Source organism: Sorex araneus, chromosome 6 (genome assembly GCF_027595985.1).
Source record: "Sorex araneus isolate mSorAra2 chromosome 6, mSorAra2.pri, whole genome shotgun sequence".
In the NCBI taxonomy this organism is placed as follows: Eukaryota; Metazoa; Chordata; class Mammalia; order Eulipotyphla; family Soricidae; genus Sorex; species Sorex araneus.
This window is the reverse complement of record NC_073307.1, coordinates 80,137,218-80,160,294: the sequence shown is the minus strand read 5'-3', so window position 1 is coordinate 80,160,294 and position 23,077 is coordinate 80,137,218. Positions and strand designations below refer to the sequence as shown.

At 47.3% G+C, this 23,077-nt stretch overlaps 1 protein-coding gene and 1 pseudogene across 1 annotated transcript in view; both read right to left on the bottom strand.

The window, feature by feature from the left end:
• Positions 1 to 23,077, bottom strand: part of B4GALNT3 (beta-1,4-N-acetyl-galactosaminyltransferase 3) — a 131,660-nt gene that overhangs the window by 86,674 nt on the left and 21,909 nt on the right. The gene's annotated exons all lie outside the window — the stretch shown is intronic.
• Positions 7,806 to 13,396, bottom strand: LOC129405588 (ferritin heavy chain-like; annotated as a pseudogene).

Genomic DNA, 23,077 nt, shown 5'->3' with positions numbered 1-23,077 from the left:
TTCTAGATACATACATAAGCACCAATATATACCATCACTAAGGTATGAGAAATGTATACTTTGAAAATGTACATAATTCTTGAACTTGTCATTTTCATCTCATAATTCTTAGTAACAGTGATCCCTGTTCCCATTATTTCACAGGGATATGTTTCTAAGCAGTTAGCTAAGGGCAAGGCTTTACCGTGCACGGCTAGAGTTTGGGCGCCTCTAAAGTTTCTCATTTTAGTGTGTAGATTTGGGAAAGGGTGCACTGGTCAACTGAATTAAAGAAATTCAGGGGGCTGGAGAAAAAGCACAGTGGGTAGGGCGTTTGCCTTGCACGCAGCCAACCCGGGTTCGATTCCCAGTATCCCATAGGGTCCCCTGAGCACTGCCAGGAGTAATTCCTGAGTGCATGAGCCAGGAGTAACCCCTGTGCATTGCCAGGTGTGACCCAAAAAGCCAAAAAGCCAAAAAAAAAGTCAGGATGACTAAAGGCACAGAAGGGGCATGAGGATTCAGGAAGAAGTGAGGAACCTCAGACTGTTACTGGATAGTTTATCTTAGTGAGGCTAACCCTGAAACCAAAACCATTTTAGAAAAGAAGTATATTGAAATAACTAGGAACATGTATTTTGTAGTAAGAGAGGCCTGTTTCCATACCCTACCTCTGCTTCAGAGACCGAGCACTGTCTGAGCCTCTATTTACTTCCCTGTTAAACATACACACACACACACAGAGACACACACACACACACACACACACACACACACACACACCTATGCATATACATGCAGTCCACAAGGAGATTTTGGGTACTAAAATCAAATATGCATGCAAAGTGTCTATTGTTTGCATGCATATATTTTTGCAAGGGTACAATCTTATTTTGCAAGGATATGTGTAAGTGTATTTATTTTCACGTTTCACATAGGAACAATGTCCCATGGATGCTAATTATTACAATTTTTCCAGCATTGTGTATGCCAGAGCCTAAAGTGAAAGAAAATTCCGGATCTCCTTCCATAGGCCAGATTTCCTAACTCCTGACCAAGAAGACTATGACAGAGCTTTCCTATTTGCCTGCCAAAGTAGTGTAATCTGAGTCTGAAATATGAAAATGCTCTGACTAATAACTGTTGTCAAAGAATAGGGCCCTCACCCCCAAATTTTAGGTCCCTGGTTTATGGTCCCTTCACGGCCCTTAGAAGACCCGTGTATGCCAGCACTGCCGTCCATGCCGGCTGCCCATCAACAGAGCTAGTGGCAAGAGGCCGATGCTTGATTCTTCCTCCAACTGAGCCCTCATGTCATGACTCATTTCCAGTCGCATCCGTGTGTCTCTGAGACAAGAGACTAGCCCTCTAGGGCTCTCCAAGCTGCACAGGTGAAACTTGGGTATCAGCCTCAACATCTGAAGCTTCGCTGGAGGAACAGTGGGAAAGAGAGAAGAGGGAGAAGAGACTCCAGGACTCTCGGCCCTAAATTCAGGTTGAGAACTAACTGCAAAATTCTGTTTTTAGAGGTGGGGCTGAGTTCATTGTTGTTTGTTTTTGGTTTGGGTTTTTTTCCTTTATTCTATGTTTTGGGGGGTCACAGCTGGCGGTGCTCAGACCTTACTCCTAGGTCTGCACTCAGGGGACCATATGGGGTATCACTTGTATCACTTGTTATCCCGTTGTTCATCGATTTGCTCGAGCGGGTGCCAGTAATGTGTCCATTTGTCCCTGTCACGTGCTAGTGTAGCCCAATAGTGTCTGCTCGCTCCAGGAACACGAAGAGCCTCAAACCATTCATTCAGGGTCTTGACGAAGAAGTCTGACCATCTAGCAGGTGGGCGGCCACGCGTTCTTTTGACTTCCCGTGGAATCCAGTCGGTAACAGCTCTAGTCCAGTGGTCATCTCCAAATCGCATTACGTGTCCAGCCCATCTGATTTTTGATGCCTTGGCAAACAAGGCAGTGTCCCTGATCCTTGATCGTCGACGGAGGTCGGAACTCTGGATTCCTTCTCTCACTTGAGTGAAATGTGATACTCCAAGCATAGTTCCCTGGTACCATACGGGGTACCAGGGAACAAATCTGGTCAGACATTTTGCAAAGCAAATGCCCTCTCTGCTGTACTATCTCTCAGGCACCTTCAATGAATTCATTAAAGCATCATCTATTTCTCCAATACGTGTTTTAGGGCATCGTTCCTCAACCTCTTAACAACACCTGCAGACCAGCACCTGTCCTGCAAACCAGCCAAGGAACTAACTCAAAGGGTGGTAGTGCTTGCCCTGCATGCGGCAGGCATCTCGCAGTTCCAGATGAGTAACTGCACCAGGAGAAGCTCTGAGCACCTCGGGGGGTGGCCCCAAACCACAGAGAGCTCACTCAGCTGGCTGAGAGTGTGCTTCACAGTGATCTCCAACACCGCACAGGCTAAGTGTCCGGAACAAGCCCTGAGCACGAGAGGCCCAGGTTCATTCCTGGCACTCCTACCTGTCACTCACCTGTCACTCACTGTGCCAGGAGTAGCCATGGAGCGCCACTGGGTGTGGCCTCAAACAAAACAAATTGGGGAAAAAAGACAAAAACCGTATATATTCTTGGTCTATTCTAGGGAAATGGCGCGCAAGGTGAACTTCCTAATGTGGAAGAATTGGCCAGATCCGTGGCAGGGCTGCTGGGGGCCCTCAGAAGTCCAGATGCAACTCCACCTCTTTCCTTTGACCTCTTTACAATAAACTCAGGCACGTATGCTGAGGCTGGTGTGTAGCAGTATCCCCGCTTAGCAGGGGACCTTCTCTTTGATTTGGTTACAGAATCAAATGGAAAAGTTTTTAGGAGTAGAATAGGGGCTGGACTGGAGCGATAGCACAGTGGGTAGGGCGTTTGCCTTGCGTGCAGCTGACCTGGGTTCAATTCCTTCGTCCCTCTCGGAGAGCACGGCAAGCTACCGAGAGTATCTCACCTGCATGGCAGAGCCTGGCAAGCTACCTGTGGTGTATTCGATATGCCAAAAACAGTAACAACAAGTCTCACAATGGAGACGTTACTGGTGCCCACTTGAGCAAATCGGTGAATAATAGGATGACAGTGCTACAACAGTGCATTCTTGACTTGGGGAGCTGGTGCAAGGGTTAAGGCGCTGGCCTTGCACACAGCTGATCCCAGTTTGATTCCCGGTACCTCATATAGTTCCCCTGAGCACCATCATGAGTAAGCTGAGCACTCTTGTGTGTCCCCACCATCACCAGGAAAAATTAACCCTGATCCATACTTCACACTAGACACAAAAATTTATTCAAAATGGGTCAAAGACCACATCAACACAAAAGCTACAGCTTTTAGAAGAAAATATTTCTACAATACAGTACCTCAATAGCCCAGAAACAAGCAAAGATTTGTTAGATAGGCTCTAAAAGACACCAATCATAAAGACAAGAAATTAGATGAATCTTCAAAATAAAGAAAAACTGCCCAAGAAAAGTGTAAGAAACAATAGTTGAGAACTGGAGAGGTAGTACAGCAGGTACACTTGCCTTGCTCACAGCCAACCCAGGTTCAATTGCTGGCATCCCATATGGTCCCCTGAGCACTTCCAGGAGTGATTCCTGAGTGCAGAGCCAGGAGTAACCTCTGTGCATCACCAGGTGTGACCCCAAAACAAAACAAAACAATTTTTGAGGACTGGAGAGAGAACAACAGATAGGGCACTTGCCTTGCATGAGTCCAGCTCGGGTTCAATTCCTGGCATCTCACAAGATTCCCTGAGCCTGGCCGGGAGTCACCCCTGAGTGCAAAGCCAGGAGTAAGCCCTGAATACAAGCAGTTGTAGAGCAAATACAAATTTTCAATTAAGTTAAATTTACAAAGAAATTATTTGAAACTGGAAAAAATACAAGTAAAACATCTGACAATAAGTCATCTCCAAGGGCTGGAGAGGTGCTCAGATGTGAGCAAGCCTGCATATGTGAGGCCATAAACATATATCCAGAACATAAGAAAGAAGTCTAACAGGTCCATAAGAAGACAATCACTTTTCAAATGAGCTAAACAACTTAAATAATACATGAAACATACAGCAATGACCAATAAGGCCATGACAAAGACCATCCACTTTACTGGCCATCTAGAGCAGGGTTTCTTGAATTTTTTTCATGTATGCGGAAGACCCAGGTTTAATCCCTGGCACCCCTCCATGGTCCCCTGAACCCCATCAGCAGTGGTCCCTGAGCTCAGAGCCAGGAGGAGTAAGACCCGAGCACAGCCAGATGTGGCCCAAAAGACAAAAAGCAAAAAACCTTTTTTTTTGGGGGGGGGTAAATTCTTTATTAGCATTTTCCACATTTTGATCCAACATTAACTTCTTTTTTTTTATTTTTTTTAATTGAATCACCATGTGGAAAGTTACAAAGCTTTCAGGTTTAAGTCTCAGTTATACAATGCTCGAACAGCCATCCCTTCACCAGTGCACATATTCCACCACCAAGAATCACAGTATACCTCCCCCCCATTCCCCCACTCCCCCAGTGCCCCACCCCGCCTGTGTAACTGATAAATTTCATTTTACTTTCACTTTACTTTGATTACATTCAATATTTCAACAAAAAACTCACTATTATTGTTTGGAGTTTCTCCCCCTAAAGTCGGACCTGCTGAAAAGGAAGCATTTGATAATTTGTTTTCCATTGCTGAGAATGAAGAGATATGAGGTCAAGTGGCCACACTAGCAGCCGCATGGAAAAAACCTTTTTTCACTTGGGATTTTTATGTTACCCTGGGTATAAAGGTTTCTTTTGTTGTTGTTGTGTTTTTGCCTTTTGGGTCACACCCGGCAATGCACAGGGGTTACTCCTGGCTCTGTACTCAGGAATTACTCCTGGCAGTGCTCAGGGGACCATATGGAATGCTGGGATTTGAACCCGGGTTGGCCGAGTGCAAGGCAAACGCCCTACCCGCTGTGCTGTTACTTCAGCCCCAAGGTATTTTTGAAAATATGTGAATCAAACACTTATGACAGTAAATCATAAAGGAAAAAACCTTTTAATGTTACATGATACGTCCACAGCTTAAGAAGCTAGGATCTAGAAAATACAGAGTAAAACCATGAGATATTACTTTTCACCATCGGATTAATAAAATTCAAAAGATCAATAATGGGACCCAGGGGCCAACTCAGGATCTTAGAGCACCTGCCTTGCAAGTGTAAGGTCACAAGTTTAATCCTAGGTGCCACGAAGAGTGCAAAGTAATCCTGGAAGCTCTACTGCCTGTGACTTCCTGACATTGCCAGGGATTTGGGGTCACACCACAGCCACCTGTGTGAAAGCACTACAACTCAGGGGGTGCAATCTCTGCTGAGCACCACGATTACAAAAAGATGTGCAAGCGGGACCCTGAAAACAAACAAATAAATACATCCTTCCATGTCTTTCATAGCTTGATAATTCATTTCTTTTGAGTATATTTTTGGTTGTACCAGTTTATCAAGTCACTCACCCGACGAAGGACATCTTGGTTCCTTCCAGGTTTTGATAATTAATAATAAAGCAGTTATAAATATCTGTCTGCAAATTTTTATGTGGACATAACTTCATCTGGTTGGAGAAATACCAAAGAGAACAGTATCTGGGTCCTATGGTGACATGTGCTTAGTTTTGTAAAAGGCTGCCGAGATGGTCTTCCATTTCCCAAACAGTGAAAGTTTCAGCTGTTTCATATCTCCATCAGCATTTGGTTTTCTCAGTGTTTTGAATTCTGGCCATTCTTAAAGGTGTGCAGTGATGTATCACTGTGGTTTTTAACATTCAGTTCTCACAATATATGTGATGTTTAAACACACTTGTTATCTATAGAGGTTCTTTAATAAAGAATTTGTTCAATATTTTGACCATTTAAAAACTGTTTCTTTATTGTTGAGTTTAATAGTCCTTGGTATAGTCTGGCTAATGTTCCTAGATTAAATATGGACTTTGCAAATACTTCGTCCCAGTCTGGGGCTTGTCTTCTCATTCTCTTGATGTTGATTTTTCTGCAGAGCAGTTTATTATTATAATGAGTCCAGCTTATCAATTGCTTCTTTTATAAATTATGCCCTTGATGTTGTAGCTAAAAATTCATTACAGGGAGAATGGGCACTGGTGGAGGGATGTAAACGAAATGCAAACATGAAAGTTCATAAGTTTGTAACTGTACCTCATGGTGATTCACTAATAAAAATTTTTTTAAAAATTCATTACAGGGGACTGGGGAAGTACCTAAGTGGTAGTGCACATGCTCTGCATATATATACACCTGGATTCCCTTAGCACTAAAAAGTTAGCTCTAAAAATCACTTGTATCACTTGCCTTCCCGTTGCTCATTGATTTTCTCGAGCGGGCGCCAGTAATGTCTCCATTTGTCCCTGTCACATGCTAGTGTAGCCCAAAGGCTTCTGCTTGCTCCAGGGACACCAGGAGCCTCAAACCGTAACTCTAAAACTAAATAAAGTAAAAAACAAGCTTGCTCTTCTCTCTCCTTTGAACACAGACCTCACTGACTTGTCTTTATGTTTCTTTGCTTATTTCCACGCTGGAGAAGCCTGTGTTGTCTCTTGAACACGTACTTCTTTCTCTCCCCTCACACCTTTCTAAATAAGTTTCATTAAAAATGACCTTGCTTCACCAAAAGGGAAAAAAAAAGGTATTGCCAAGGGAAGTAGGGGATCTAAGGCACTTGCCTTGTATGTGGCTTCAGTGGCTACAATCCTTCTTGGAATCCCTGGCAACACTAATGCTTCCCTGAGCACAGCCAGGGGTCAGTCACTCTTGAGCACAGGGCCAGGAAGAGGCCCTGAGCACTGCCAGGTGTGGCCCCAAAACAAACAAAAAGTCAATGCCATGTACAAGGTCATCTGGGATTTTCCCCTTGTCCTTTTCTCAGTATTTTAGTTTTGCATTGTACATTTAGGCCTGGGTCACATTTGGGGTTGATTTTTATGAAGGGTGTAAGGCTCTGTCTAGACTAAAAAAAAATACATATTTTTTGCCCATTTATTGAAAACTATCTTTGTTCCATTATGTTGCTTCTGTACCTCTGTCAAAGATCTGTATTTATATTGCTTCTGCACCTCTGTCAAAGATCTGTATTTATGTGAATCTGTTTCTGGGCTCTCTGTTTTGTTTCACTCATTGATTTGTCTATTCTTTTGTCAATATCACAGGGTCTCCATTATTGCTCTAGCTTTACAGTAAGTCTTGAAGCAGGAGAGGATCAATAGTCTGATTTGCTCTTTTCCTTCAATACTGAATTGATAATTACGGATCTTGAGTCTCTTCACATGAACTTTGTCAATATCCACAAAATAACTTGCTGAGATTTTCACCGGAGCTGGGGAGAGCCAGCTGCTTGACAACAGTGACAGGCCCTGTTCATGAACATGAAGCATCTTTCCAGTTATTCAGTTTTTCTCTAATGTACCCATTTGAGCTGAGCAGTTTTCTTCATGAAGATTTTGTTTTTATTTTTGTGCCACACGAGCGATGCTCAGGACTTATCCCTGGCTCTGAGCTAGGGAATCATTCCTGACAAAGGTCAGGGGACTTAAGAGGGCGACAGGGAACTAACCCATGTCAGACACGTGCAAGGCCAATGTCCTACCCACTGTACTGTCCTTCCAGACCCCATGTGATTTGTACATAATTTTTTTGGGTGGTACCAAATTACTTTATTTGAAGGACTCATACAACTCATAAGACTGAAATAGATGTTTTGGAGCTTACAGGAAAGGTCAGGGTGACCCCAACATGCATGTACTGCCAGGTTGGCCCGGAGCTCAGGGAAGCCAGCTTAGCTAAGGCTTAGCTCTCGTTGTCACTGTGACCCAGTGCGTGCTGTCAAAGAGATACCCCACCATGCCAGGCTCGGGGCCCCCATCCTGCGCGCAGGTTGGTTATGTGGTCACCCAATTCTTTGATGGCCTTCACCTGCTCATCCAGGTAGTGCGTCTCCAGGAAGTCACACAGGTGGGGGTCATTCCTGTCGTGGCCAGTTTGTGCAGCTCCAGCAGTGACTGATCCGTGCTCTTCTCCAGGTGCAATGCACACGCCATCGCGTTCGGTCCCTTCTCCCAGTCGTCCCGACCTGCTTTCTTGATACCCTGAAGGAAAATGCGGCCGCCGCGCGGGTTCTGCCGCTCCGCACATTCTCGCCCCTCGTGAGACTGGTGGAGGAAGCAGTTGGCAAAGTTCCTCAAAGCCACCCGGTCGGTCGAAGCAATAAGACGCGGACAGGTGGACGTAGGAGGCGCAGAGCTGCAGGCTGATCTGGCGGTTGATGGCGGCCTCCGAGTCCTGGCGGTAGCTCTGGCACCCGCGAGGGGTCGCGGTGGTCTTGGCGGCGGTGGTGCAGGACGGGCCGCGAACGGCCCGCGGGGGCAGCGGGGGCGAGGTGGGGGGACGGGGACGAGCGCCGGTTCGGTCCAAACACTGCTGAAGCAGGAACCCGCGACGACTGCCCAGAAGGCTGTCTGTACAGAATTTTGCTAGATACCTAAGTGTTTCTTCTGAGGATGCGAATGTATTAATAGAGACATGCTTTGAATTTCAAATTCTGCTACTCCATTATAGGAAAAAGAGTGGTTTTATTTATTAGTTCCCGGCATTCTGTGGTTGATTCTTTCACATTTTCTGCAACCGATAAATATGTCAACAGCAAAGTATTTTTTTCCTTCCTAATATGTATACTTTTATTTTTTAAAGAATTAAACGCAGGGGCTCAAACATATAAAGCATGTGCTCTACCAGGAATGTCCATCCCTGGCCTCCCAACCTATATATAGTTTATAAAATTTCCTGTTCTTATTTTATTGCATTAGCTATGGCTTCTAGAACAATGTTGAAAAGGGATGGTGTACAAAGATATCTTGTCCTGGTCCTGATCTTAGCACAAACAGCTTCTGACTGGGCTGGGGAGATGGCTCAGTGGACACATGCTTTCCATGTGAGGCCCGGGTTCAGTTCCTGGCACCACATGGTTTCCCCAGTACAGAGCCTGGAGTAGCCCTGGACACTGTGGGGTGTGATCCCAAACTAAAAACCCAACACATTCTTACTACCACAAGTACAATGCTACCTACCTGGGTTTTGTAAATGCTATTTATGGTTCTGAGGAAGCTTAGCTCTATCCCAAGTTTGCTAAGGCTTCTGTAAGGATGGTGGCAGGGTGGAGAAAGGCCTCCAGAGTGCTGCTCAGGAGGTTTGGGGGTCCTGCTGGTGGCTTGGGCAACCAGATGAGTGGTTCAGTGCAAATGCCTGAGGATGCAGTAGTCCTTGGGCCCTGCAGTGCCGGGGGTGCCTGGGCTACCCAGCAGTGCCCCGGGGCCTCCAGGGCTGCACCAGTGAAGCTCAGCGGACCACGTGGTGCCAAGAATCAAACCTGGGGTTGGTGCCTGCCAGGACTGGCCCCAAATTAAGATTTGGAGGGAAGAGGTCTGGGTCACACTCAGTGGTGCTCAGGGGTCACCTCTGGCAGGGATCAGGGGACCATAGGAGGAGGAACCTGGAGTGAACCAGGGCCAGCCATGTGCAAGGCAAGCAGCTTGATCTCTGTGCTATCTCCTGCTCTCCCTCCAAATCCTGCTAAGCTTCTTTCCCTTTATTGTTCTTGTTTTTTGTTGTTTTTGTTTGTTTGTTTGTTTGGGCGGCGGCACACCAAGATGTGCTCAGAGTTTACTCCTGGCTCTGCACTCAGAAATCACTCTGGGCAGGCTCTGAAGACCATAATGGGATGCCAGGGATCAAACCTGGGTCAGCCTTGTGCAAGGCAAGTACCTCAATCACTGCACTACCCCTCCAGCCCCATCATTTTGTTTCCTTTACTGACATATAACATTAAGTTTAAAGTGTACAAAGCACAGCCTTAATCCTCCTTCTACATGGCAATATGATTGCCATTGTAGTGTTAACAACACCTCCATCACGTCGTAAAATTACAATTTCTCTTCCGTGGTGGGAATAATTAAGATCTAGTCTCTTAGCAACTCTGAAGTTTATAAAATAGTGTTGTTGACTATAATCACATCGCAGCACATTAGTTCTCCCAGCTGAAGTTACTAACTCTCAGGCTTGTCCATGCTGAGCCACCAGCAATTTGTCAATTAGTTTAGGGTTTTCTACCCCAGTACTGGTTCCCAGGGAAATCTCTGCTCCGGGGAGTTTTGTTTTAAAGTTAAATCTATCTGGAGCTGGAGAGTACAGTGAGGAGGGCACTTACCTTGCACGCAGCTGACCTGGATTTGATCCCCAGTATGGTGAGCATTGCCAAGAGTGATACCTAAGAGCAGAGTCAGGAGTAACACCTGAGTATTACTGGATGTGGCCCAGAGAAACAAAAAAATTTTGCTTTTAATTAAAAAATAAAGTTAGAGGCTGGAGCGACAGCACAGTGGGTAGGGCATTTACCTTGTATGCGGCTGACCAGGGTTCGATTCCCAGCATTCCATATGGTTCCCCCAAGCACCGCCAGGAGTAATTCCTGAGTGCATGAGCCAGGAGTAACCCCTGAGCATCGCCGGGTGTGACCCAAAAAGCAAAAATAAAATAAAATAATAAAGTTAAATATATTTAAGTAACGTGTATTTACTGTAAAAGGCATCGGTTTCAAGTGAACAGTCATCCATGAGTGTTGCTATGTGTAGTCACTTGTAAAGCCTCCAGCTCGGTTACTTTCTGAGTTTCCTGGATGAACCAGGGCTCAGTCAGAGTGAAGAACCACTATCCTGAGACTGTGGAACTCGCAATTCTAAGGTTATTCACTTATTCCTTCATTTTTCCCTCTTGTTCCTGGAGAGAAGATCTGTAAACACCACCTCACCACAGCAACGCCTAGGGTCACGGAATCCGGCTCAGAGTCAAGAGAGATTCTAACTGATGGCTGCTTCTTCCCTGCCTTCATCTCCCTTCTCTCCATCTACATCCTCTGCACTCAAGTCCAGTTCAAATCCCAGGTCCATTACAAAGCCATCCTTCTCTGGCTCAATTTCTCTCCCTCTTACCAGGAACTTGCATGCACAGCTATGCTCGCAGTGCACACCCTCATCTAGTTATTCACTCAAATTCAAATTTGGGGTTTTCTTTAAAGCAGACAGAATGCTGATTCAGAGGACAGGGTGGAGACTAAGCCAAGGAAGAGATGCAAGTCCAGCCCTCCCACATTGGATCCTAAAAACATGTCATGAGCTTTATCCAGAGGTGAGAGGGTTTCTGGTAGTTGGGGGAAAACATTCAGGGTTTGATGCATACATCTGTCACATCAGAGCTTTGGGGATACCAACTGGAAAGAATTCACGCTTCTATTTCTTGCAGCTCACATACGCCACCTGATAAAATGCTTACTGGCTGGGCCTGAGTTCATAGAGCAGGCATCTTTGGGAAAGCATCTTTTTCACATTTTATCACCTCTCTGTTCCACCTCATTGTCTCCTTCGCTCTCCTGTTTCCAATCCTTTCTGACCTAATCCTGGTCGAGGCCGTCATTGCTCAACTGTGAATGGCAGGTCCTCAAATAACCTTCATTTGTTCAATGTCATTTCATTACAATGTAAATGAGGGGGAAAGAATCTTGAGTGGAGGTTAAATAAAATGATGTTATTTGAAAACCTGTTACACATGTTTATTTCATTACATACTGTTTCCCTGAGAGTCAGTTTCCAAAAATCTATCAAGCATACAAAGTGCAAAATTGGCTCTATTCTCTTTTTACTTTTTCTCTTCAGTTCTCTTTATTTTTAAAAAAATATTTTGGTTTACCAGCTGTGCCCAGGACTTACTCCTGGCTCTGTACTCGGGGATCACTCCTGGAAGGCTTAGGGGAACCATACATGATGCAGGGGATTGAACTGGGTTGGCCTTGTACAAGGCAAGCCCTTACCTGCTGTCCTATATCACTCTAGTCTTTCCATTTATTTCTTGGTTCATCTCCTCTGGGAAGAAAGTGTAGACCCAAGTTTCTCTCTCTTAGCTACCAGTTAGGAATGCCTGGAAAGATGATACCTGGACTCCCTTTCCCTCAAATCTAATTGATTGGCATGAGTTAAAGTGTGGGCCTGGAGAGTTCAGAAGGCTCCCTTGGGGGTTCAAGTGTGCAGAAAGATTGGTAGCCACTGAGATAAACCCAGAAGCTCAGTGCCTCCACCTTCTTTTTCATTTTTTTTTATTGCATCACCGTGTGAATAGTTACAAAGCTTTTCAGTTTGAATCTCAGTCATACAATGATCAAACACCCATCCTTTCACCAGTGCACACCCTCTACCACCGAGAACCCCAGTATACCCCCATCCCAACTCACCCCCTGCCTATGTGGAAGATAACTCAAGATAGTTTCCACTTTACTCTCTCTCCACTTTTTTTTTCAGTTTTTCTTTTTTTCTTTTTTTTTTAATTTTTATTATATCACCATGTGGAAAGTTACAAAGTTTTCAGGTTTATGTCTCAGTTATACAATATTCAAACACCATCCCTTCACCAGTGCCCATATTCCACCACCAAAATCCCCAGTATACCCCCCGCCACAGCCCCCCCAACTGTTAAACTGATGAATTTCACTTCATTTTCTCTCTACCTTGATTACATTCCATATTGCAAAACAAAACTCACTATTGTTGTTGGAGTTTCCCCCCAAGGAAGACAGCCCTACTAAGGAAGCACTTGATAATTGGTTTGTCATTAAAAGATTGTATGTTTTCAGTTTTTAGAAAAGGTCTCGCGGCCGCTAATGCGGCCGCACGGCTCGGATGTGTTCCAGTCCTGCAACCCGGAGCCGTGTTAGTTGCTGCTCAGTGTCGCCAGGGCTCCATCCGGAGAAGGTGTGCCAGCTATACCTCCTCCATCTGGATCCCTGGTGTTGTTGGCCCGGATTCGGGTCCGGAGCATTTCTCCGGCCGCGTTGCTCACCAGACTGCCTGGCCTCTTCTCTCTCTCTCCACTTTTATCACATTCAATATTTTGACAAAAGACCCAGCATTATTATTTGGAATTTCACCCAACAATCAGACCTGCTGAAAAGGCATCATTAGATAATTTGTTTTCTATTGCTGATTCTGAAGAGCATATAATGTCTCATGGCCCCAAAGCAACTGCACAATTTTGGATTTCTGATATTTTAGTAATAAGTCTGGAGGGATTTCTGCCAAAAGCTTCTAGGTTCCGAGATTGGTTTGTGTGCCTCTGGGATCATGGCCATTCAGGAGCCAGGAGCCATTCACGGGCAGCAACGGCCTCATCAGGGTGGGGAGAGGGGCGGGTTCCACACCCCCATCCAGTGAGGCCCTGTGTGTCTGATACCTGCTGTCTGATAGGCTCTGAAAAGGTACCGGCCACTGTGCCACGGGGAAGAAAAGGTGGAAGGGACAAACACCCTTACCCACTCAGGGTGGCACGGCGCCATAGTGTAATGCACAGTCCAGATGCATTTCTGCCCAAAGCCACTGGGTTCTGAGATTGGTCTGTGTGCCTCTGGGATCATGGCCGTTGATCACAGCCAGGAGCTGTTTGTGGGCAGCAACTTGGGGCCTCATCAGGGTGGGGAGAGGGGTCGGTTCCACCCCTCCACCTTCCTGGTTAAGGGTGACCACCAGAAATATCTCCTGGGAATGGCATGTGTTGATATAGGCTGTCAGGTACAATGGGGTGAAGCAAGTCCCATTGAGCTTTCTGCCTCGTTGCATCTCAGCTCTGAGCAACTATCACTGACAAAGGTGAAACCAGATCATTGAGGAAGGTAAGAAAAGAGCCTAGTTAACAGAGGAATGCTGAGAGCAAAGAAGCAGACTGCCCTGGGAGAAAGGAATCCAGGGATCTTAATGAGGGGAAGGAGAGACTAGAGGCATAAGGTCTGAAACAGTCCAAAACTACTTCTCAACTAATATCAGCACTCACCACCAGGATATGGTGTTTTATTTATATCTGCTGTATTTGTACAAGAAGGAGCAATAAAAATTCATTCCATTTTACAGATTAGGATTCAGGAGTCAGGCTGGGGAGATGGGCAATGGCTGGAGCACATGCTTTGCCTGCAAGAGAACCAAATTGAATTCAGCACTGCGTGGTACCTGGAGCATCATGGGGAGTGATCCCTGAGCACTGAGTATAGCTCCAACACCAGAAGGGAAAAAAAGGGTATTAGAAGTTTGAGAACCTGGGAGCGAGTTTCAAGGGATGGAGTATATGCCTGGCATTTGAGAGGTCTCAAGTTCAACACCCAGAACCACATAGCCCAGCCCACCCCAGTGACACAGTGTATAGTTGACTGGCTTCTGAAAACTCTTAGGCCCAAAAAGAACATCACTGGGTCAGAGCACCACACTGGCCACCCTGTCATGTAAAACTGATTTGGAGCTGGAGAGATAGTATTCTGGGCAGGGCACTGGCCCTGCACACGGCTAACCTGAGTTTGATCCCTAGAACCCCATACTTTCTCCAGAGCCAGTCAGGAGTGACCCCGGAGTACAGAGCCAGGAGAAAGCCCTGAGCATCTCAGGGTATGACCCCCAAAGCAAAACAAAGAAAGGAAGAACTGATTTGTCTTTTCTCCTGCTTACCTCAGCGTCTCCAGGCTATTTTCCCGTATGTCTAAGTTTCCTATATATTACTTATCTCCCCCTCTGTCCCCACCCCCCACCCCTACCCCCACCTCAGCCCTGGGCCCCTTGTTGTGATTGTTGGCGGTCTTGCTTTCTGAGCTACACTAGGCAATGCTCACAGGATTCTCTGCCTGGGCTCAGGGTCACTCCTGGTAATGCTCTATGCCATCTGGCGGCAGGCATCTAATCAGACTCAGTCAAATGCAAGGCAAACGCCTCACCCCCTCACTGTCTCTCAAGCCCACGTAGTTGTTTGTTATTGTTATAACCAGGGGTTGCACACACTCCTGATGGTGATGGTCCTACTCTTTTGGTTTGTTTTGGGGCCACATCCAGTGGTGCTCAGGGGTTACTCCCAGATCTGTGCTCAGGGGACCAAGTGGTATCAAGGATTGAAGCTGGGAACCCCACATGCAAAGACAGACAGCCCTTTGAGTTTTTTCAGTTGTGATGCTACACACACCCAGCTGTGGCATGACCAGAAGTCACTTGTGGAGCCAGGTACCAGAGACAACAGAACGGTCTGTGGGAGGACCAGAGCACTGGTACAGTGAGCAGGGCATTTGTCTGCACGTGGTTGTCCAGGGTTGGAAATCTGGCACATGTTCCCCTGAGCCTGACCAGGAGTGATTCCTGAGCACAGAGACAGGAGTAATCCTTGAGCACTCTCGGGTGTGGCCAAAAACCAAAACAAAACAAAACAAAAACTGCCCATGTCATGCTCAGTTCATGTGGTCACACCAGGGGGTTAAACTCATGTCCATATACTTGCAAGTCAGGCGCTCTAAGTGCCTGTTCTATTCCTTTGAATCTCCACTTCTTCTTTTCTTTGATTTCCTTTGTGTGTGTGTATGTGTGTGTCTCACACATGCAAGGCATGTGCTCTTATTCTGAGCCACACCCCCAGTCCTCCCAATATTTTTAAAAGAATTCATAAGGCCAGAGAGAAAGTACAGCAAGTAGTCAATCTGAGTTCAACACCTGAAAGTGTATCCAGGGGCTACATAAATTATGGTTACATAAATTTCAAGCATCTCCAGGGATGATCTCTGAGCATGGAGCTAGGAGCAAGCCCTGATCATCACTGGGTAGCCTTTACCCGCCCAAATTTAAAAACATCAATAACAACGAGAGAATTATACTGTACACAAGAAAAATACCAGTGGTATAAAAAGAACCTCTGGCTGTGACCCCCACATCGAGAACCAAAAATTATCTTTTCCTGTCATTTTCTAGGTGTGCCAGGAGGAAAAAACGTAGGAACCCTAAATGACATTGTTAGCATGATGCTGAGTGAGAACCTGGATTTAGTCTACATAATTGTTCTTCCTTTTTTTCTGGAGACCCATTCCAAGACTCCCAAACAAATGCATAAGCCTACGGACCACTCTACCTGTACAGTCTGAGTGTACATGTACACACCCAAAGGTTTCATTCATAAATCAAGCTAATTAAGAGATTGACAGGGCCAGAGAGAGACTACAGGAGCTCAGACTTTGCCTTGCATGCAGCCAACACCAGCTTAATCCCTGGCATTGCCTGGAGTGATCCCTGAACACAGAACCAGGAGTAAGCCCTGAGCACAACTGGGTGTGACTGGCCCCCAGTCAAAAAGTAAGTAAATAAACAGGTAAGAGTTGAACTGCACTGCACTGTAGCATTGCACTGCCATCCCGTTGTTCATCAATTTTGCTCGAGTGGGCACCAGTAATGTCTCCATTGTGAGACTTCTTACTACTGTTTTTGACATATCGAATATGCCATGGGGAGCTTGCCAGGCTCTGCTGTGCGGGTGAGATACTCTGGGTAGCTTGCTGGACTCTCTGAGAGATACGGAGGAATCGAACCCGGGTCAGCTGAGTGCAAGGCAAACGCCCTACCTGCTGTGGTATCACTCCAGTCCAAGAGTTGAACAATATATAAAAAAAACATACTGTAATAAAAGTGACGTGAAGGTGGTCTTATCTCTCAAAGGTGGTTACTGTTCATGACATTTCCAGAACCATGGCTGATCAGTGTGCAGAGGAAAACTGCAGCTCAGGGTTCCGCTGTTAATCTAGGGCAGCTGGCAAAGACCTGCTTCTCCTCCCTCCAGAGGCCCACTGGCCCTGCACCCAGGCCTCACAGCCCTGTGTTCCTTCAGGCCTGCATTCAAACCGCCTGGAAAGAAATGCCACAGAAATAACCCCACGGGGCTGGAGCAATAGCACAGCAGGGAAGGTGTTTGTCTTCCAACCTGGGTTCAATCCCCGTCATCCCAAATGGTCCCCCAAGCTCCGCCAGGAGTAATTCCTGAGTGTAGAGCCAGGAGTAACCCCTGAGCATCACTGGGTGTGACCCAAAAATAGAAAAAAAAAAAAAAAAAGAAAGTCCCTGGGCGGTGGTGGAATCGATGCTGAAATATATTATATGCCTAAAACTCAACTATCAATAATGCTGTCAATCTTAGTTCTTTAATTAAAATAAAATCAAAGTCAAGAAGAAAAGATGTATCTCAGTGCAAGAAGGAGAGAGGGCCGCCCAGAGGACCGCTCCAAGAGCGCGGTCTCGGAGAGGAGGAACCCCTGTCCAAACCCCCAGCAGGCGCGGTCCCCGGGAGCAGGCTGGGAAGCGGCGCTGGGGCAGGGAAGGGCCGCAGCTGTCGGCCGCCAGCCTGCGGGTCTAAAATTAGCTGCAGCTCCCCACCCAGCAGCTCCCCGCTCCTGGCAGGCGCGGCCCTGCGGTGAGGTAATGACTGGGAGCCTGTCTGCCTCGGGAACCCGCGGGGCTCAGGGGCCAGGCTTCCCGGCAGCCAGCCGGGCACGCTCAGTCCCGCTCCTAGCGCGGCACACGGGCACCGGGAGGGACCCTCACTGCTAGCCAGAACCCCCGGGCGTGGGGGACCCGAGTCGCGGAGCCGTGCAGAGGAGCCAGAGCCTCCACACTCTGCGCTTGCTGAGAAGCTCAGGAGAGCCCCGGCCCTGACTCACGGACCCCTCAGCAAGGCTGCGGACCCCTCAGCAAGGCTGCGGCCAGAGAGGTCAGAATAAATGGCCAAAGTGGCTGGGCACACAGCCCTGCCCCCACCCCCTGCTTGGGCACACAGCAGGGTTCGTGGGCTGACTGGAAGCAAGGGGCAGAGTCCTGAGGTGGGCAGCCCTGACGGCACTGGAGGAGTGGCAGGGCTTTGGGAAGGAGGACCACAGTCACCAGGCCAGAAGGACCCCGGCCCCAACCACTGACTCTCCAGTCGGAGTTATCAGAAGGGCCGGGGAGACAGCACAGCACAGCGGGCCCAGGACGGCTCATCCGCATCCCTTCGCGTCCCCTGCGTACCACAAAGAGTGAGCACAGAGTTAGGAGTAACATGAGCACAGTTAGGAGTAACCCCTGAGCATCGCTGAGCGTGGCCCCCAAACCAAAAGGAAAACCAAAGGGGAAAAAAAAGATTTATCAGGGGCTGGAGCGATAGCACAGTGGGGAGGGCGTTTGCCTTGCACGCAGCCAACCCGGGTTCGATTCCCAGCATCCCATATGGTCCCCTGAGCACCTCCAGGAGCAATTCCTGAGTGCAGAGCCAGGAGTAACCCCTATGCATCGCCGGGTGTGACCCAAAAAGAAAAAAAAAATTTATCAGAGATCTTTTCTGTAAGGACCCGCTACCCAGGGCTCATCCCACCTTAACGCACACACACCTCCGGCTCCCCTGCGACTTCACTGCCCCAGAGCCTAGCCTTCTAGTCCCAGGGGAGCTGAGGGGGCTGGATGTGGGGGACGGGGTGGGAGGACCCAGGATGTCACAGGGCTGCATCGGCCCCGGGCCCATCTCCTAGTGCTGCCAGAGTGATCAGGCAAATGGGCCCAGCTCCTCTGTGCCTGAAGGCCTGGAATCCAGCATCTGTCCTGGGTTTCGTCCTTCCAGTGTTTCTCTAGCCTCTGCCCACTCAGGATCCTCTGTGTGGGGAGCAAATATCACTCACTCTCACAGTGTCAAGCCAGCAGGGACCACAGGAACCAAGAAGTCAAGCTTTCTCCACCTACAGACAAAAAACCAGACCTAGAGCTGGAGAGACAGTACAGCAGGCAGGGTGTACAGAACTTGAACTGGGGCTGGGACCTGGCACTCCAGAGGAGTAAGCCTCGGCGTTACCAAAGGAAGGGGGAAGGGATGGAGGGAGGGAGAGAGAGGGAGAGAGGAGGAGGAGGAGAAAGGAATAAAGGAAGAATAGAAAATGCAGACTCAGGAGCTAGAGAGAAAGCAAAGGTGGTAAGATGCCTTGAATGCAGGCAACTCAGGTTGAATCCTTAGCACCTGCTGGTCCCACAAGCACCACCAAAAGTGATCCCTGAGTGCAGTACCAGGAATAAACCCTGAGCACTGCCAGGTGAGGCCCAACCATAACACCCCAAAAGGAAACAGAGACCAATAGTCAGGGTTGACTTGCTGAATGTCACAGTCAGTTAATATCTGCACTAAGGGTGAGAGAGACAGTACAGGGGTTAAGGTGCTTGCCTTGCATCCTGCCAACCCTGGTTCAAATCCCCGGCCTCATATAGGGGTCGTCCAAGCACCACCAGGGGACACTCCTCAGCACAAAACCAAGAAGAGCATTGAGCACCGCCAGGTGTGGCCCAGAACAGGACAACAAAATGAACCAAGAGTGAACCCCAGGACCCGCGGTCCCAGCCCAGGGCTCCTCCCCACAACCATGCACTTCAAAGACAAGACTATCAAGTTCTCTTCTAGGCCAAAATACTCTTTCTTGTCAACCTTCCTCCTCCTCCTGCTCTGACAAAGCTCAACTGAGGTGACAACTTACCAGTGACTGCTCTGTGGTCAACTATACCAAATCAGAGTCCGGGAGAAGGGGGCTGGAGCGCAAGCTTGCTTGTGAGAGGCCCAGGTTTAACCCCCAGCACCGCATGGTCCCCTCTGTAACACAAGGTGTGATTCCCAAACAAAAAAACAAATCAAAAAGTACCTTAGGGACCAGAGAGATAGCATAGCGGTATGGTGCATGCCTTGCACACAGTCAATCTGGGTTTAATCCCCAGCATTCCATATGGTCCCCAAGTACGGCCAGGAGTGATCCCTGAGCACAGAGTCAAATAACCCCTGAGCATTGCTAGGTGTGTCCCCTGTTCCCCACCGACACCTTGGTATCTTCTTGATTCTCATTATTTTGGTCCTTTCATCAGCACATGACACTGTTACTCTCCTTTATTCTATCAAGACTCCGTAGACATCAGGCAGGAGAGATAGTACAGTGGGTAAGGCACTAGCCTGCACGTGGTCGACCTGGGTTTCATTCCTGGCATCACAAATGAACCCCAACTCCCCCGCCCCCGCCCAAGCACAGAGCCAGAAGTAAGCTGTAGGCACTGCCAGGTGTGACCCCTCCCACAGAAAAAATATAAAAGACTTCTTAGATGTGTAACCCTCCCTGTATATTTCCCTAACCCAGCCCCCCACCTCACCCCACGCCTGCCTTCTCACAATTGCTAGTTGTAAGCAGCCAAAGATTCCCCTTCCTCAGTGGATGACTAGATTCCTGGCTTGGCTCTCCTGACCCAAGGATAGGCCTCACTTTTTTAGATCTAGAGCCTTACTTTTTTGGGGTGGGGGAGGAGGCAGTCAGATGCTCAAGGCTTACTCATGGTTCTGTGCTCAGGAATCACTCCTGGTCAGTAGAGGGAATCATGTGCAATGCCAGGGATTAAACTCAGGTTGGGTACATGCAAGGCAAGTGCTCTACCCACTGTACTATCTCTCTGGCCCCTAAATTGGGGGCCTGCTGAGCTTGGAAAGGTACCTCCAATCCCTAACCCAGAGCTCAGAGGCTGAATATGAACAGGCTGAATAGGTGTGTCTGAGCCAACTAGCTTCTGCCTCGGTTTCTCCTCCATCAAAAAGAGGTGGCAGGCTGAGCCTCGGTCCTGCCTGTTAGTCCCACAATCATGTACGTGACATGGCCACACGCCTGTTGCTCCATTTGCCATGGAAATAGAGGTGAGTTCCTGGGCTGGGAAAACTGGCCCATATCCCCCAAAAAATGTTCCTGCAGTGGCTGGTATGGCTTTGGGGTTGGGAAGATGGAGGCTGCAAGTGAGAATAAGGTACTACTCTTCTCTGGCTTCTATATCTTTCCTCACGTGATAGGTCTGTGAAATGCTGCCCGCTGAGTAAGCCGTCACCACATAGAAGTTTTCAGTCCTTCTCAGAAACACAAAGGGGACCATAGAGATTGCACAGTGAGTGAGTACAATCTCTTGCACATGCCGACTGGGTTTGATCCCCACATATGGTCCCCAGAGCTTGCCAGCACTGACCCTTGAGTGCAGGACCAGGAGTAACCCCTGAGTACAACCAGATGTGGCCCCCAAACCAAGCAAACCTAGAGACACAAAGGACCTGAAAAATACAGAAAAATGGTCGTTGCCGAGGATTTAAAAGAAATCACTTTAGGTTTGTTCTTCTGCCTCTCAGAGCTTTCTCATTCCTAAGTGGGCCAAATGTAACTCTTTTGGGCAAACCAAGTTCTGTACAAGATATGTTTAACTTGCTGAAAGGATAGAGCACTCTCTTAGATTTATAAACGACCCTAAAAATATTTGATCATGCTTCCCTGAAAAATACCATTTCTAACCACTCAACTCCTTAATATTTCTTTTTTTCTCTTAATTTTTCTATCAACAAATTACCTTAGGTAAGATTTATGTTCGTTTTCTTTTTCCCAATGTGATAAACACTGACTTTCAGTTTAACCACTCTTGCTTTGATAAATGTCTCCTCACGAGACAGGAGGTATTTCCTGGATAATTCAGTAAAAGCTTCACTATCGTAGCATGTACTTATGCAAGTATTTTTCCAGTTGTCATGAAGCAGAGCAAATTTGAGCTGAAGCAGAGCAAACAACATATCTATTTTCACCTCTTCTCTGTCTCTCCCAAACACATTCTGAACCCACTGAGTGCTACAAATCTGCAATTTTTCTTCACTTTGTCAACTATTTTCTCTTTTATCCCTAAACAGAATTGCCAGTAATGGACTTCCACAGGCTAACGAGGGCTAAGATTATGAAAACATCAAACCTCATCAATATTTAATCTTTCTACAAAGAGGAAAAGTATTTTTAAATACGTACTTTTCTACCAAAGGGCTTCAAAATGTATGTGTTCCAGGATCCTTCTGATTTAAAACAGTCAACTTAGGGGCCGGAGCTATAGTACAATGGGTAGGATGCTTGTCTCGCACGTAGGCAACTGGGTTTGACCCCCAGCACCCAGATCTACCAGGAGTGACCCCTCAATTCAGAGCCAAGAGTAAGTCCTAAACAACACGGGATGTGACCCCCCCAAAATTTAATTATTTCAAAGTCAATTTCATCTATTCTGTACCCCATCCTTCCTCAACTCAAGGAGGTGAAAAAAATAAATCCTGGGGGGTGGAGTAATAGTACAATGAATAAGATATTTGCATTGCACACGACCCACCCTGTTCACTCCCCAGCACCCCTTAATGGTCTCCTGAGCACTGCCAGGAGTGATCCCTGAGTGCAGAGCCAGGAATAAGCCCTGAGAACCACTCGATGTGACCTCAAGACAAAAATTTATAATTTATTTTTAAATCACAACTTCTTTGGCTTTTTGCTTTCTCTTTATTAAAGCTCTCGACACATTGTTTAGAGAGATGACCCAGCAAGTAGAGCAGACCCCATCTGTGTGGGGCCCTGAGTTTGATCCCTGGAGCAAAAAAGAGAGATGCTCAAGACCTAGAGGGAACCAGGTGGAGACAAACCATCTGTGAGCCTTGCAGAGAGGACTCAGAGAAGCCAAACCAACCTCTAGCATTGGGAGAGAACTGATGTGTCACTGAAGCCAGCAACCACCGCTGAAGAGCCCTGCGAGGCTTCTCTAGTAGAATGGGCTGTTCTGAGAGAGAGTGAGGGGGAGTGGGAGATATCGGACGAGGAATGGTAGGTGTTGGTCTGCTCCTTGCAATACTAAATTCAAGAGTCTCTTTGCAGGCAACTCTCCTCAGCCAATATCGATGCAGGCCATCCCTGGAGAAATTCCAGAAAAGCCACAGAGCACCCCCAACAGCTGCTGAGTTGGGAATATGATCCACCACTACCTAGATGGAAATGACTTTAGCCAGTTCACTGGCAAAAAAAGACAAATAGACTTGGGGCTGGGAGGATAGGATAGTGGGTAAGGTGCTTGCCTTGCATGCAGTTGACACTGGTTCAATCCGCAGTACCAAGCAATCACCCCAAGCACCACCAGGAGTCACCCTCAAGTACTGAGATACAAGCACTGCCAGATGTGGACACAAATCCCCCCCAGATAAATAAAAACAACTTGAGGTGGGTGATAAGCACATGATAAGTGTGCTTAGCACATGATCCAGTTGCTTAGACAAATGGATAAAGAAAACACCTGGAACTCAGATATTAATAAGAAGCAGTTTCAGCAAACAAAAGGAAAATGAGGGCCGGCATGATAGT